Consider the following 15,553-nt stretch of genomic DNA (forward strand, 5'->3'; position numbering starts at 1 on the left):
ACCAGAAAGAAACAAACTGCTAAGCTAGTGCTGAACTCTAAACATCAGCAAGAAAGAGAAAGCACATCTCTGCTTTGAGGAGGACAGCTGTCTGAATATTAGATTGGTATTACCAGGGCTTTTTTCCGAGGGGGTACTTGGGGGGTACTGAGTATCGGCACCTTTTCCATTGTCTGCTAAAATTGACCCATGGACCCCAAGTTTTAATGAAAGAGCTCAGGCTCTACACACCAATTCTGCCTTGTCATAGATTCTGTGACTGGTTGCAGGGGGCCTGGCTATTGTGGGGTGGGTCCCTCAGTGATCATCCCACTCCTGAAGGGTGGCCTGGCATTTGAGTACCGGCACCTTTTTTTTGCTAAAAGAAAATGCAGTGGGTATTATGTGCCATTACCTTAATCACACAGTACCTCTGCAAAGAGAGCTTGGGTCAGTGCTTCATGAGAACATCGTTAAGTATTCCATTCTCAGAAAAGATGTGGCAGTGTGACTTTCTTAAGGACTACATGAGCAAAATAGTCTCTTGAAACTCAGCAACCCTAAACTTGTTTTTCTGTGCTGGCTAGATTCCATTTTTTTTCACAGTTTTCTCATCAGCTGCCCTCTTCACATTAAGCTTTTTATATAAACAAACGCTGCCACCATGTAAAACAGGTGCTCATTTTCTGAGAAGCACACACTGACATCTGCTGTAGCTGTAGTTTTATTGAAATCGGTAAATGAAAAGATAATGATAATTCAGTCAGCAATTAAAACAATCATTTTTGGGTCAGCCAAGTAGCTCAAGAGTACTGCTGCCCAACAATTGCAACAGGTCCCCAGTTTGATCCCTGAGTCAGTTCATCCACCCCCCCCCCCCCCCCCAGGTAATCTGGGGCAGGGGGTGCTACACAGGCAGCATTCACCACCCGGGGGGGGGGGGAGGGGGGCTGGGGAGGAGTCAAGGCCATGCTTAAGGCAGTGGTTCCCAACCTGTCCTGGGCAACCTCAGCCAGTCAGGTTTTCTGGATATCTGCACAGTGAATATTCATGAAATTGGTATGCACTACTGCTACTAAATGCTAATTTCTCACTTGCAAATTCAGTGTGGATATCCAGAAAACCTGACTGACTAGGGATCTCCTAAGACAGGTTTGGGAACCACAGGCTTAAGGAATGATATCTAGTGGCTGGTTTCTGGAAGGGCTTGTGGGGACTGGAAGGAGCCCTTGGCCCAGGACAGTAACCACAATGACCAAACTAGGAGCTGCAAAATATTCTTTCTAATGAACTTTCAGTATGCACACTGGTTTGATATAATGCAAAGCAGCTCATTAGTATTGAAAGCTATGAAAAATGGACACATGAACAAGGCTATGAATGTTTGTTTCTATAGAACAGAACTACATCACAGGAAGGTGTAGTTATGTTTTTGTGGCCTGAGAAATATCAGTTTGTTGGTTAGTGTATACCTAGCCTTATGAACTGAATAAAACATTAGGGCCATAGGCCTGGAACAATCCCACCCATCCCCTGAGAGGCATCCGTGGTGGTCCCCCACCCTCAGGAGGGGGAAGTACATTAAGTGTACCAGTAGCGCTGACCCCCTCCCACTAGTAGTCCTATCTCCCCAAATTCCCCCATCTCCAAAATAATGCCATTGTTTCTGCCATATCAGGAACACAACTAACAATGGGATAATCTCTAGGGGAAAGATAGGAATCCAGTACCAGAAATACTTCTAAGGCATTTTTGCCCTGCAGAGGGGATGGGGGCAGATGAGAGAGAGAACCAGCAAGAATAGCTTTCAAATATGGGTGAGAGAACTAATTCCAAGTCAAGCAACCCCATTAAATCTCCAAATTTATTTATTTAGTTCTATGGCCATGGACACACAAAAACTTTCCCATGAGATTAAGCTATGGATACTAATGAGCAAAGAATATCCATGGCAGTGTTTATCACAGGCTAGCACAACAGTGTTTAGGTATATTGGGAATGGAAGATAAGACAATGTGTCTTGGTAAAAGCAAAGTGGAGGGTCTTTGTGCTATGATTCAGAGGTTGTGGCCCCAACTGAGCTTAGCAGTACAAAAGAGCAATAGAAAATTGCTGGATTAAAAAAAAAAAAACAGAAAACATTGTTCATGTTTCTTTACTTATATTTCGTTCACACCTTTTCCTTGGTAACTCACAGAAAGTTACATTTAGATATATTAGACAGTTAACTTTGTTTTATATTAACTGCATGACTGCACTCCTAAAAAAAGAACAATGCTGTAGATGCCTCCTAAGCTTAATGTAGAGAGAAATACAAAATCTTAATGCTATAGTGATATATGGTTGGGGGCCTAGATTATTGTAATGCTTTATCTGTAGGATTGTAACAGTGTAGTAGGCCACATATGCACAGATGAAGCCAGATGCAATTAATATAAAGTTGCATAAGTACATAAGTGGTGCCATACTAGGACAGACCGAAGGTCCACCAAGCCCATTATCCTGTTTCCAACAGTGGCCAATCGAGGTCACAAGTACCTGGCAAGACCCCAAAACATTACAATATATTTTATGCTGCTTATCCTAGAAATAAATAGTGGATTTTCCCAAGTACATTTTATTAATGACTTATGCACTTTTCTTTTAGGAAGCTAGCCAAACCTTTTTTTAAAACCCCGCTAAGCTAACTGCTTTTACCACATTCTCTGGCAATGAATTCCAGAGTTTAATTATACATTGAGTGGAGAAATATTTTCTCTGATTCGTTTTACATTTACTACTTTGTAGCTTCATTGAGTGGCCCCTTGTCCTAGTATTTTTGGAAAGAGTAAACAAGCGACTCATGTCTACCCGTTCCACTCCACTGTATCATATCTCCCCTCAGCCATCTTTTCTCCAAGCTGAAGAGCCCTAGCCATTTCAGTCTTTCCTCGTAGGGAAGTCATCACATCCCCTTTATCATTTTTGTCGCGCTTCTCTGTACCTTTTCTAATTCCACTATATCTTTTTTGACATGTGGTGACCAGAATTGCACACAGTATGCAAGGTGTAATCACACCATGGAGTGAGACAAAAGCATTATGGCACCCTAATTTTTATTTTCCATTCCTTTCCTAATAATACCTAATGTTCTATTTACTTTCTTTGCCGCTGCAGCACACTAAGCAGAGGGTTTCAAAGTATCAACGCTGATTTCTAGATCCTTTTCCTGGTCGGTGACTCATAATGTGGAACCTTTTAATATATCATTTTTTTATATATTTGCATCTGGTATGCTGTTTTTTATGTTTTATATGTGGAGACCCCTGACGCAGGCATTTGCCGAAACACGGACTGTATCAGGTCCAGTATCTGCTTCCTCTGATCTTTTGCTTTGTTCCATCTGGCTCACTAAACTGTTATTGCTCTTATCTTTAGGATTACTCAAAACAGTTCTTCAGAAGGTTCAGAATGCAACAACTCGATTAATTGCTGGGGCTAGGGGGACCTTGCATCTCTCTCTGGTGCTAGATGCCTTACATTGGAAGCTAGTCCACCTTAAGAACAAGAGTGCAGATCTTGAATTTCACCTGCTACAGATCTTTTAGGGGTAATGAACCTCACTCCTAAGCCATAGAATATGGAGTATGACCTCAGTCTCTGAAATGTACTGCCAGCAGTACAAGAGGGGAAGCACAAGTATCTGGGAGAGGTTGGAATGCTATAGCCCAGAAAGACAGCTGAAATTGGCTGGAACAAATTCACTGCTTGTATCAAGTCTGCAGATCCCTAGGAGCGAGGGGGCTACAGATTTTTCAGTGATAGGACCACTGTTATGAAACATGCTCCCTGAGTGTTGGTGGAGGCAGACGAGGCCAGCTTAATCGTTAGGCAAACTAGGCAATTGCCAGGGTGGCAGCATAGAACAGCTGCAGTCTAAGCAAAATAGATCCAACAACCACACAAACTCGGAGAACCATAAACCTGTCTGCCTGATGTTCAAAATGATTTAGCCGGATGCTGACTGGTTAAATCGCTTGGTCAGGAAAAGCTGCTAATATTAAGCGGCAATTAACCGGCTAAGTGTGCTGAATATCACAGTTAGTGCTAAACACAAAGCCAGTTATCTTGGGGCATTCCGGGGGCGAAGTCAGTGGCCAGAGTTAGCGCATAAATGAGATCACATAAATCTGTTCTCTCTTTATGCTGTATCCCATGGCCTCTTAACTGATGAATGTCGGCTTAACTACTACTACTACTACTACTACTTAACATTTCTAAAGCGCTACTAGGGTTACGTAGCGCTGTACAATTTAACATGGAAGGACAGTCCCTGCTCAAGGAGTTTACAATCTAAAAGACAGGTGTACAATCTGGAGACAAGTGTACAATCTAAAAGACAGGTGTAAATCTAGTGTTAGCCAGCATAAAAATAACTGGATGTGTTATGCATATATGTGTGTAAAATGCATACATGTGCAAATTGTGATTTCAAAAAGCTGCTGTGAAGATGTAAAGATGGTCAGGATGTAGAGGTTTTAAGGGTGTGTGTTGTGGATGTGCAAAAAAAGTGCACATGTATTTTCCATTTTTCACTAGGAATACACAGTGTGGGGGGGGGGGGGGGTTTCTAGCAAAAATGGTGCAGGTGCTCAAATGCCAGGCTGTCCTTTGGGGATGGGATAATCACTGAGAGATCCATCTATGAAAAGGCAGCACTGGTATGCAGAGCCTGGGTTCTTTCATTAATACTTTAGGACTATGGATCAATTTTAGCAGGCAATGGAAAAGGATGCCACTACTCAGAACCCCCTGCAAAAAAGCCCTGGGAATGCATATATAATAGATTTCCATTTCAACCTTTGCACCTGCTCCATGGCACATGTAAGTGCCAGCCACCTGATTGTTTGAACCTGGGGTCACCATCAATGATTCAAGGGACAAGTGTGCAGTGTCTACCACCATCTCAGAAATTAGAAGAAGGCATTAGTTCTCTCTTCCCTTTAATTGGCTCCTTGTCCACATGCAGATTTTTTTTTAAAGTGTGGCACATGTATGTTTAAGCACTGACAGTTACATATAGGTGCCTACATATCCATGGTTAAATGTTTAAAGCCCCTGAACAATGCCACTAATTTTCTAAAAATGAATGTTCAGCAAGTAAATACACACTTGTGCACGTTCTTATACAGAGATTGCAAAAGGCTCTGCATTGAGCTGAGCTTTTTGTAAAATACTGGGTGAAATGTGAACATCCCAACCTGGACAGCCTATTTCACACCTACAGCTTCTATGCAGGATGGAGCTTCATTTGTCTCAATAAAACAGAGCAACCCAAAAAAGAAAGGAAGACTAAATCTCCACAAAACAGTCTAAGAAAACAACAGTAGAGAGCAGTCACAACACTCGCACAGTAAAGTGCACAATAAAAGCATTTAAGATCATTCTTCATTAAAATAACAAAGGACACAATATGGGCTGTGTAAGCCTAATGGCCTGCATCAGGAATCCAAAATGTATCTGTGAAAGCCAATACAATGTTTAATATTCTTTTGCCAAAACAGAAATTCAGACCTCTATGAAACTTTTGCAGTATTGAAAAATCTCTTGTGAGATTTCCCATAGCTAAATCCCTTCACACCCAACCTGCTGCCACCGCTCTGCTTTGTGTCCTCTGGTTACCATGGCAGAGCTGAGAGACCTGCAAGGGAACTGGATGTTCTTTTGACTTCATGGGGGCTGGCCTGTAGAACACAGCATCTTAACTTCCTCTCCTTTTGCCCTTTTCCTACCTGTCCTGTCAAAGAATATAGTTCCTTTCCATCTCCCACTTCATTCTGTTTATTCTTCATTTTAAAACCACTTGTCCCTTTCTTTTAGATTTCAGTTGCATCTCTACAGTGGGGGAAATAAGTATTTGATCCCTTGCTGATTTTGTAAGTTTGCCCACTGACAAAGACATGAGCAGCCCATAATTGAAGGGTAGGTTATTGGTAACAGTGAGAGATAGCACATCACAAATTAAATCCGGAAAATCACATTGTGGAAAGTATATGAATTTATTTGCATTCTGCAGAGGGAAATAAGTATTTGATCCCCCACCAACCAGTAAGAGATCTGGCCCCTACAGACCAGGTAGATGCTCCAAATCAACTCGTTACCTGCATGACAGACAGCTGTCGGCAATGGTCACCTGTATGAAAGACACCTGTCCACAGACTCAGTGAATCAGTCAGACTCTAACCTCTACAAAATGGCCAAGAGCAAGGAGCTGTCTAAGGATGTCAGGGACAAGATCATACACCTGCACAAGGCTGGAATGGGCTACAAAACCATCAGTAAGACGCTGGGCGAGAAGGAGACAACTGTTGGTGCCATAGTAAGAAAATGGAAGAAGTACAAAATGACTGTCAATCGACAAAGATCTGGGGCTCCACGCAAAATCTCACCTCGTGGGGTATCCTTGATCATGAGGAAGGTTAGAAATCAGCCTACAACTACAAGGGGGGAACTTGTCAATGATCTCAAGGCAGCTGGGACCACTGTCACCACGAAAACCATTGGTAACACATTACGACATAACGGATTGCAATCCTGCAGTGCCCGCAAGGTCCCCCTGCTCCGGAAGGCACATGTGACGGCCCGTCTGAAGTTTGCCAGTGAACACCTGGATGATGCCGAGAGTGATTGGGAGAAGGTGCTGTGGTCAGATGAGACAAAAATTGAGCTCTTTGGCATGAACTCAACTCGCCGTGTTTGGAGGAAGAGAAATGCTGCCTATGACCCAAAGAACACCGTCCCCACTGTCAAGCATGGAGGTGGAAATGTTATGTTTTGGGGGTGTTTCTCTGCTAAGGGCACAGGACTACTTCACCGCATCAATGGGAGAATGGATGGGGCCATGTACCGTACAATTCTGAGTGACAACCTCCTTCCCTCCGCCAGGGCCTTAAAAATGGGTCGTGGCTGGGTCTTCCAGCACGACAATGACCCAAAACATACAGCCAAGGCAACAAAGGAGTGGCTCAGGAAGAAGCACATTAGGGTCATGGAGTGGCCTAGCCAGTCACCAGACCTTAATCCCATTGAAAACTTATGGAGGGAGCTGAAGCTGCGAGTTGCCAAGCGACAGCCCAGAACTCTTAATGATTTAGAGATGATCTGCAAAGAGGAGTGGACCAAAATTCCTCCTGACATGTGTGCAAACCTCATCATCAACTACAGAAGACGTCTGACCGCTGTGCTTGCCAACAAGGGTTTTGCCACCAAGTATTAGGTCTTGTTTGCCAGAGGGATTAAATACTTATTTCCCTCTGCAGAATGCAAATAAATTCATATACTTTCCACAATGTGATTTTCCGGATTTAATTTGTGATGTGCTATCTCTCACTGTTACCAATAACCTACCCTTCAATTATGGGCTGCTCATGTCTTTGTCAGTGGGCAAACTTACAAAATCAGCAAGGGATCAAATACTTATTTCCCCCACTGTATATTTTTGCATTTTGTAAACTGGTCAGCTGACTTGGATGTCCACAGTTGATTCAGATACATGCAGGTCAGACTGGATCTACAGAATATGCATGGTTCAATGTGTGCAAAAGGGTAAGGAAGCAGAAAGAAAAAGAAAGGAACCCTGCTAACATTCAGACATTAGTCTTAAATTCCTAATATACTTAAGAGAAGTTCACAATATGCATGTAACAGGACAAAAAGAGATTATCCCTTTCAGAATCCAGAAAGAGGAGGAGTGTAGTTCCCATTTGTCTCAACTTTTTTTGTTTGTTTATTTGTCTGTATGTTCCACCTCTGCTTGCCTTTTTGCTGTCTATGTAGATATAAATAAACTTTATTGGTGGTGTAAGAATATTGCGCGGCACAGGCCGTGTTTCCCCCAGAAGGGCTGCATCAGGGGCTATTGAATGAACTGTATTATAGGATGCTTGTGAAAAAGTTGTAATGTATTCCAACAATTGATGCTTACTTATAACAAACAGCACGCCTGTACCAAAATATAATGTTTTTGTACAGGCGTGCCATGTGTTATAAGTAAGCATCAATTGTTGGAATACATTACAACTTTTTCACAGGCATCCTATAATACAGTTCATTCAATAGCCACTGACGCAGCCCTTCTGGTCGAAAAATGGCCTGTGTCTGACAATATTCTTACACCACCAATGAAGTTTATTTATATCTACTACTGATCTGATTTTCTGTTTTCCATCTTGGAGTTTGCGGATCGTTTCCCTTGCTTTTTCTTGGGACCCTCTTTGCTGTCTATTAAGATGTTTCATTATGTGTTGTGTTGACATGGTAGCATACAATGTCATATTGTGTACTGTTGTTTGAATATGTCTACTGTTGTAATTGTTTATTGCCTATGTCCAAATTATACTTGCTGTACACCATTTTGGGTGAATTTCTTCAGAAAGGCACATGGACCAGATGGCATGTACCCTAGGGTGCTGAAAGAGCTCAATCATGAAATTGCTGATCTTCTGTTAGTGATCTGTAGCCTGTTAAAATCGTCCGTAGTACATGAAGATTGGAGGGTGGCCAAGGTAATGCTGATTTTTTAAATGGGTTCCAGAGGTGATCCGAGAAATTGACTTCTATGCCAGTCAAAATAATGGAAATTATTATAAAGAATAAAATGATAGCACATATATACAAACATGGTTTAATTGGTCAGAGTCAGCATGGATTTAGCCAAGAGAAGTCTTGCCTCATCAATTTGCTTCATTTCTTTGAAGGCATGAATAAACATGTGGATAAAGGTGAGCCAGTTGATGTAGTGTGTCTAGATTTTCAGAAAGCTTTTGTCAAAGTTACTCATGAGGGCTTCCTGAAAAAAAATAGTCTTTTGCTAGGAAGCAGTGCTCTGTTGTGGATTAGGAATTGGCTATTGAACAGAAAAGAGAGGGTAAATAGTGGAGTGCCACATGGATCTGTACTGGGACCAGTGCTATTTAACATATTTATAAATGATCTGCAAATCGGAGTGACAAGTGAGGTGATTAAATCTGCAGATGTCACAAAACTATTTAAAGTTGTTAAAACACATTTGGACTTTGAAAAATTGCAGGAAGGCCTTAGGAAATTGGAAGACTGGGCATTCAAATAGCAGATGAAATTTAATGTGGACAAATGCTAAGTGATGCACATTGGGAAGAATAATCAAATCGTAGTTATCTGATGCTAGGGTCCACCTTGGGAATCAGCACCCAAGAAAAATATCTAGGTGTCATTGTAGACAATATGCTGAAATCTTCTGCCTAGAGTGCTGCAGCAGCCAAAAAAAGCAAACATGATTCTAGGAATTATTAGGAAAGGGATGGTAAATAAGGCCAAGAAGATTATAATTCCTCTGTATCACTCCATGGTGCAACCTGACCTTGAGTATTGCATTCAGTTCTGGTTGCTGTATTTCAAAAAAAGGTATATCGAAATTAGGAAAGGTTCAAAGAAGAGTGACCAAAATGATAAAGAGGATGAAGCTCCTCTCATATGAGGAAAGGCTAAAGAGGTTAGGGTCAGTTTGGAAAATAGATGCCTGAAGGGAGATATGATTGAGATTTACAAAATTCTGTTTAACAAGCACAATAGTTAGATGTAATCTAGTAACACACCATGAACTAGGCTAAACATGTCAAACATTATACCCCCCCATCCCAAACCCCTCAAGATTCCCACCTTGGTGCGGCCTTCGAGTGTCATGGCACATTGCCATAGCAATAGAAAAGCAAACTGTACCTATCAAACATATAAAAGGCGAGTGTCGTACTCACTCGCAAATGCGCAGTAGAGACTTCCCTCTCTGCCCCGCCCCTGCATCAATACGTGATGAGGGGGACGGGACAGAGCGGGAAGTCTCTACTGCGCATGCCACAGACGTACTCGCAACCACTCCGCCCTCCCCCCCCTCCGATGTCACTGCTACCGCTCCCCCCACCCGGAGTCGCCGCCCCTCCACCCGGCCCGAGCACTGTCTTTCTTATTGAACTTACATTGCACCACACAGACGCAGCAGGCACATCAGCAAAGCTGCCGTCAGGACGGGCTTCCTTCTCTGCCTGTGTCCCGCTCTCGCCGTGTTACGTCACACGAGGGCGGGACACAGGCAGAGAAGGAAGCCCGTCCCGATTGCAGCTTTGCTGATGTGCCTGCTGTGTCTGCGTGGTGCGATGTAAGTTCAATAACAGACAGTGCTCGGGCCGGGGGGGGGGCAGCGGCGACCTCGAGGGGGGGGCCTCGGACCCCCCCCCCCCCCATTCCAAAACTAGCCCGTTTACACGGGCTCAACAGCTAGTAGATATACAGTGGGGGAAATAAGTATTTGATCCCTTGCTGATTTTGTAAGTTTGCCCACTGACAAAGACATGAGCAGCCCATAATTGAAGGGTAGGTTATTGGTAACAGTGAGAGATAGCACATCACAAATTAAATCCGGAAAATCACATTGTGGAAAGTATATGAATTTATTTGCATTCTGCAGAGGGAAATAAGTATTTAATCCCTCTGGCAAACAAGACCTAATACTTGGTGGCAAAACCCTTGTTGGCAAGCACAGCGGTCAGACGTCTTCTGTAGTTGATGATGAGGTTTGCACACATGTCAGGAGGAATTTTGGTCCACTCCTCTTTGCAGATCATCTCTAAATCATTAAGAGTTCTGGGCTGTCGCTTGGCAACTCGCAGCTTCAGCTCCCTCCATAAGTTTTCAATGGGATTAAGGTCTGGTGACTGGCTAGGCCACTCCATGACCCTAATGTGCTTCTTCCTGAGCCACTCCTTTGTTGCCTTGGCTGTATGTTTTGGGTCATTGTCGTGCTGGAAGACCCAGCCACGACCCATTTTTAAGGCCCTGGCGGAGGGAAGGAGGTTGTCACTCAGAATTGTACGGTACATGGCCCCATCCATTCTCCCATTGATGCGGTGAAGTAGTCCTGTGCCCTTAGCAGAGAAACACCCCCAAAACATAACATTTCCACCTCCATGCTTGACAGTGGGGACGGTGTTCTTTGGGTCATAGGCAGCATTTCTCTTCCTCCAAACACGGCGAGTTGAGTTCATGCCAAAGAGCTCAATTTTTGTCTCATCTGACCACAGCACCTTCTCCCAATCACTCTCGGCATCATCCAGGTGTTCACTGGCAAACTTCAGACGGGCCGTCACATGTGCCTTCCGGAGCAGGGGGACCTTGCGGGCACTGCAGGATTGCAATCCGTTATGTCGTAATGTGTTACCAATGGTTTTCGTGGTGACAGTGGTCCCAGCTGCCTTGAGATCATTGACAAGTTCCCCCCTTGTAGTTGTAGGCTGATTTCTAACCTTCCTCATGATCAAGGATACCCCACGAGGTGAGATTTTGCGTGGAGCCCCAGATCTTTGTCGATTGACAGTCATTTTGTACTTCTTCCATTTTCTTACTATGGCACCAACAGTTGTCTCCTTCTCGCCCAGCGTCTTACTGATGGTTTTGTAGCCCATTCCAGCCTTGTGCAGGTGTATGATCTTGTCCCTGACATCCTTAGACAGCTCCTTGCTCTTGGCCATTTTGTAGAGGTTAGAGTCTGACTGATTCACTGAGTCTGTGGACAGGTGTCTTTCATACAGGTGACCATTGCCGACAGCTGTCTGTCATGCAGGTAACGAGTTGATTTGGAGCATCTACCTGGTCTGTAGGGGCCAGATCTCTTACTGGTTGGTGGGGGATCAAATACTTATTTCCCTCTGCAGAATGCAAATAAATTCATATACTTTCCACAATGTGATTTTCCGGATTTAATTTGTGATGTGCTATCTCTCACTGTTACCAATAACCTACCCTTCAATTATGGGCTGCTCATGTCTTTGTCAGTGGGCAAACTTACAAAATCAGCAAGGGATCAAATACTTATTTCCCCCACTGTATATAAAGAGAGAGACACACACACACACACACACACAAACAGTATCCCATTACAGTATCGTAAAGGGAGAAAATAAGGAGAAATGAAAAGAAATAATCCCTGTGGAGCCACTCAAAGAACCATGGAATGACTGCCCAAGCCACCTCATGTTACTGTCCTTTGCCTTTCAAATCACATGAAATTTTGTCATATCTCTTCAGCATAAATCTGTGTCCATATTCCAATTGCAGGAACTTATGAGGCTCTCCGGTGCCAAGCAAGGGTCATTTTGCAACAGGGTCAATGTCAAGGAGTCCACGTCAGTAATACAGGCATCTGCATCTAATATGCCCAGCAAGCATTTCTCTGGTGAGCTTCTCCAGTCCACCTCTGTCCATCCATTAATTCGATCCCAGACTGCATCCCAGAAAACCTGTACATTGCTACATATCCACCACATATGTTTGTAATCTCCCACAGCTCCACAGTTTCACCAACAGTATGGCCTTGTCCCTGCCCACCCCACCCCCACAGTCATACCTGCTTGGATGGCATCCAGTAAAGGCAGTTTACAAGCTGATATTGCATCTGCCTGTATGCTGCTACCAGGAAGAATTTGTGAGCATATTAATGAGCCCTCAGACAGAACTCTTCCCCATAGGGCCACTCAGCCAATTTTCCCATGCTGTAACATGTTCCCCTTGGTTTAGTTTCTCTGGGTCTCCCAATGGCTCATATACTCTGGATAGGAGCTTGCTATTGCCCCCCCCTCCCCCGCTTTAAACAATATTCCCTCCAAGGGTAATAGTTTCCTGTGTAAGTTACCTTTTATGTCTGGGCTTTCAATAAATCCCTTATTTGAAAATATTGGTAAAAGGGTATCCTATTAGCAGTCAACTCCTGTTGCTCTTGCAAGGAGAGGAGATGGCTCCATGAAAAAAGATCTGAGCAATAGATCAGACCAACATCATGAAAAAGTTGTATTAACCTCTTAAAATATGAGGTAGACTGCGGGCTATAATGCTCCAATTTACTATGTAGGTGAAGTCTACCTCGAATACCCAACCCCTGTCTAGTCTTTTGCCAGAGCTCTACCAAGGGGTCAATAAACAGATGGGCATTCCATTCAGAGGACAAGACAGAAGTGGAGTGGCTTCTACTCCCCATCTCTGCTTCAGAAATTGAGCGAGGCCAGAGTTGCTGATGCTCTATCCATCCCCAGTGAGCTTGCTCAGGGTTGTCATTAAATTCCTTCAATGCATTTAGTGTAACAGCTTTATAGTACCACCTGCTATCAAGCAATCCTACCCCTCCTTGTGCCTTAGATTTCGCTAATCAGCGCCAACTAGTTTTGCTGTCCTGCCTGCCCAGAGAAAGGAAATCATCTTACGATCCCAGCAGCTAAACATTTTTGGGTGTGGCAATGGGAAGCTGTGCAAACAAAAACAGAAATTGAGGTAGTACCATCATTTTCAGTGCCGCCACCCTACCCCACCAAGACAGCATAAGAGTACTTCAGCTGTCTAGATCCTTTTGAGTATTATCCAACAGGGGCAGATAGTTGCTTTTATATAAGTCCTCCACCCACTCTGTGAGCCTAATACCTAAATAACGAACCCCCTGGGAAGCCAAGTGGAAAGGAAATGGCACCCCTAGTTAAGCTTTTGTGGTATTAAAAAGCAAGTTTCTCCACATTAATCTTAAAACCAGAGTTGTGTGAGAACCTGTCCAGTGTTTCCGAGAGAGGTGGAACAAATGTTTTGGGGTTTTCTATAAAAATCAGGTCATCATCTGCATACAACAGAACCTTCCCAACCTGCACTGGGCAAATATGGACATTGCTACTGCCACGGGTTCTATAGCCAATTCAAATAAAAGAGGGGACATGGGACAGCTCTGCCAACCCCCCCCCCCCCCCCCCCCCCCCCGGTTGTAATGTAAAAGGCTCAGGTTGGATAACACTAATTAATATGCTACTACTAGGTTTCAACTATAAGGCCCATACCCAGTACCCAAAGTTCTCCTAGCCCCACCTCTCCAAGGTCTTAAACAGAAAAGGCCAATTGACCCGGTCAAGGCCTTCTCTGTGTTCAATGCCACCCCCATGGCCACTGTCTTGGTGCCCTGTAAGTGCTCTATTATATCAATAGCCCTGCGTACATTATCTCCCAACAGGTATCTTTTGATAAAGCACATTTGGTCATCGTGGATCAATTTAGTAATAAAACTTCCAGTCTGGTGGCTAAGATTTTAGCAAATAGTTTCATATCGACACTGAGCAAAACAATGGGTCTATAGCTAAAACAGGAGGTGGAGGTTTCGCCCAGTTTAGGTAAGACTACTACTTGAACATGGAATCTGTGAAAGGCCATCCCTGCAGGACCTCACTGAGTACTCTTCTGAGAATGGGGGCTGTCAGAGCCAGAAAGCCTTATAAAATTCCATAGGAGAAACATCTTCTTGTGGGGCCTTCACAGAGACCTTATTTTTAATGTTCTCAATCACCTCCAAGTTCATCATTTCCCTCTTAATACAAGCTTGCTCTAACTCAGTCAAGCAGGGAAGCTGCATAGACAGCAAGTAGTTGTCCATCTCTGCTTCTGAGGACCCCCCCCCCCTTTCTGCCATATAAAATGTTTTGTAAAATTCTTCAGCTATAGCCAAGCAGGACACTAAATCCTCCCCTTTGGTCCCTTTAAGGTCTTTACCCACCTATCACTCCATTTTTTTGTTGAGCTGTCAAGCCAGCAGTTTGCCTTCTTGATTACAATGCTCCGTATAGTAGGCCTTGGGTGCATTGAAGATTATATTCTATCATTTGAGTATCTAACAAATCTAATTCTCGCTTATTTCTAAGAGTTGATTTGTGTGGAAGCATTATTATATTGAAGATGTAGGGTTTATAAAATCTTAATGTCTTTCAGTAATTGTTCCCGCAGAAGAGTCTTACGACTTCTCTTGAGCCCCTTTCTGTTTTAGCATACCTTGTTGGTAGTGATCCTGGAGAAGTATCCCCGTATCAATAAAATTAAGGAAATGGGTCCACAAGTCATGAAGCCATGATTGAGAGTCAGGGTGGAGCAGCATAGCATTATTGGCCCTCCAGTGTTTCTACCCCCTCCCCCGCTCTGCATCATTAGTAGTTGAGCAGACTCCAGATACCATAGCATGGTCAGAAATAATGATCGAATAGATCTGGAGGTCCACCCATTCGGTGGATTGGGTGCTCAAACCAAGTAATCAATTCTAGAGTAGGACTAAAAACGCAAGGAGTAACAAGTATAGTTTCTGAACTCTGGTTCAAAACATCTCCATAAATCCATTAGATTCCATTTGCTCATACAATCCCCCAAGTCTTTACATTCATAGGGTATCAAATCTCCTGCAGACTGGATCTGTCTAAAGGCCCCAGGCTCCAGTTCAAGTCCTCCTACAATCAAGGTGCCTACCATTTTAGGTATGACTGAAGCAAATATGGGGTCAAAATAATTTATGTTATGGCCAGTGGGTGTATACATGTTTAAAATAGTCAGCTCTTGCTCATTTATTCTGCCCGTCACCCGGGCCCATCTCCCTTCCTCATTTTTACCCTTATCATAGAGCACAAAGAGGAACGACTTGTGTATTAAAATAACTACCTCTCTTGAACCCCCTCCCAAAGGAACAGTACATGGAGCCCCAACTGCAATGCACTAATTTCCG

At 43.5% G+C, this 15,553-nt stretch overlaps 1 protein-coding gene across 3 annotated transcripts in view; it reads left to right on the forward strand.

Annotated features, from left to right (window-relative positions):
- Positions 1–15,553, forward strand: part of ELMO1 (engulfment and cell motility 1) — a 683,834-nt gene that overhangs the window by 639,070 nt on the left and 29,211 nt on the right. The window lies entirely within an intron of this gene.

Source organism: Microcaecilia unicolor, chromosome 1, assembly GCF_901765095.1.
Source record: "Microcaecilia unicolor chromosome 1, aMicUni1.1, whole genome shotgun sequence".
NCBI lineage: Eukaryota > Metazoa > Chordata > Amphibia > Gymnophiona > Siphonopidae > Microcaecilia > Microcaecilia unicolor.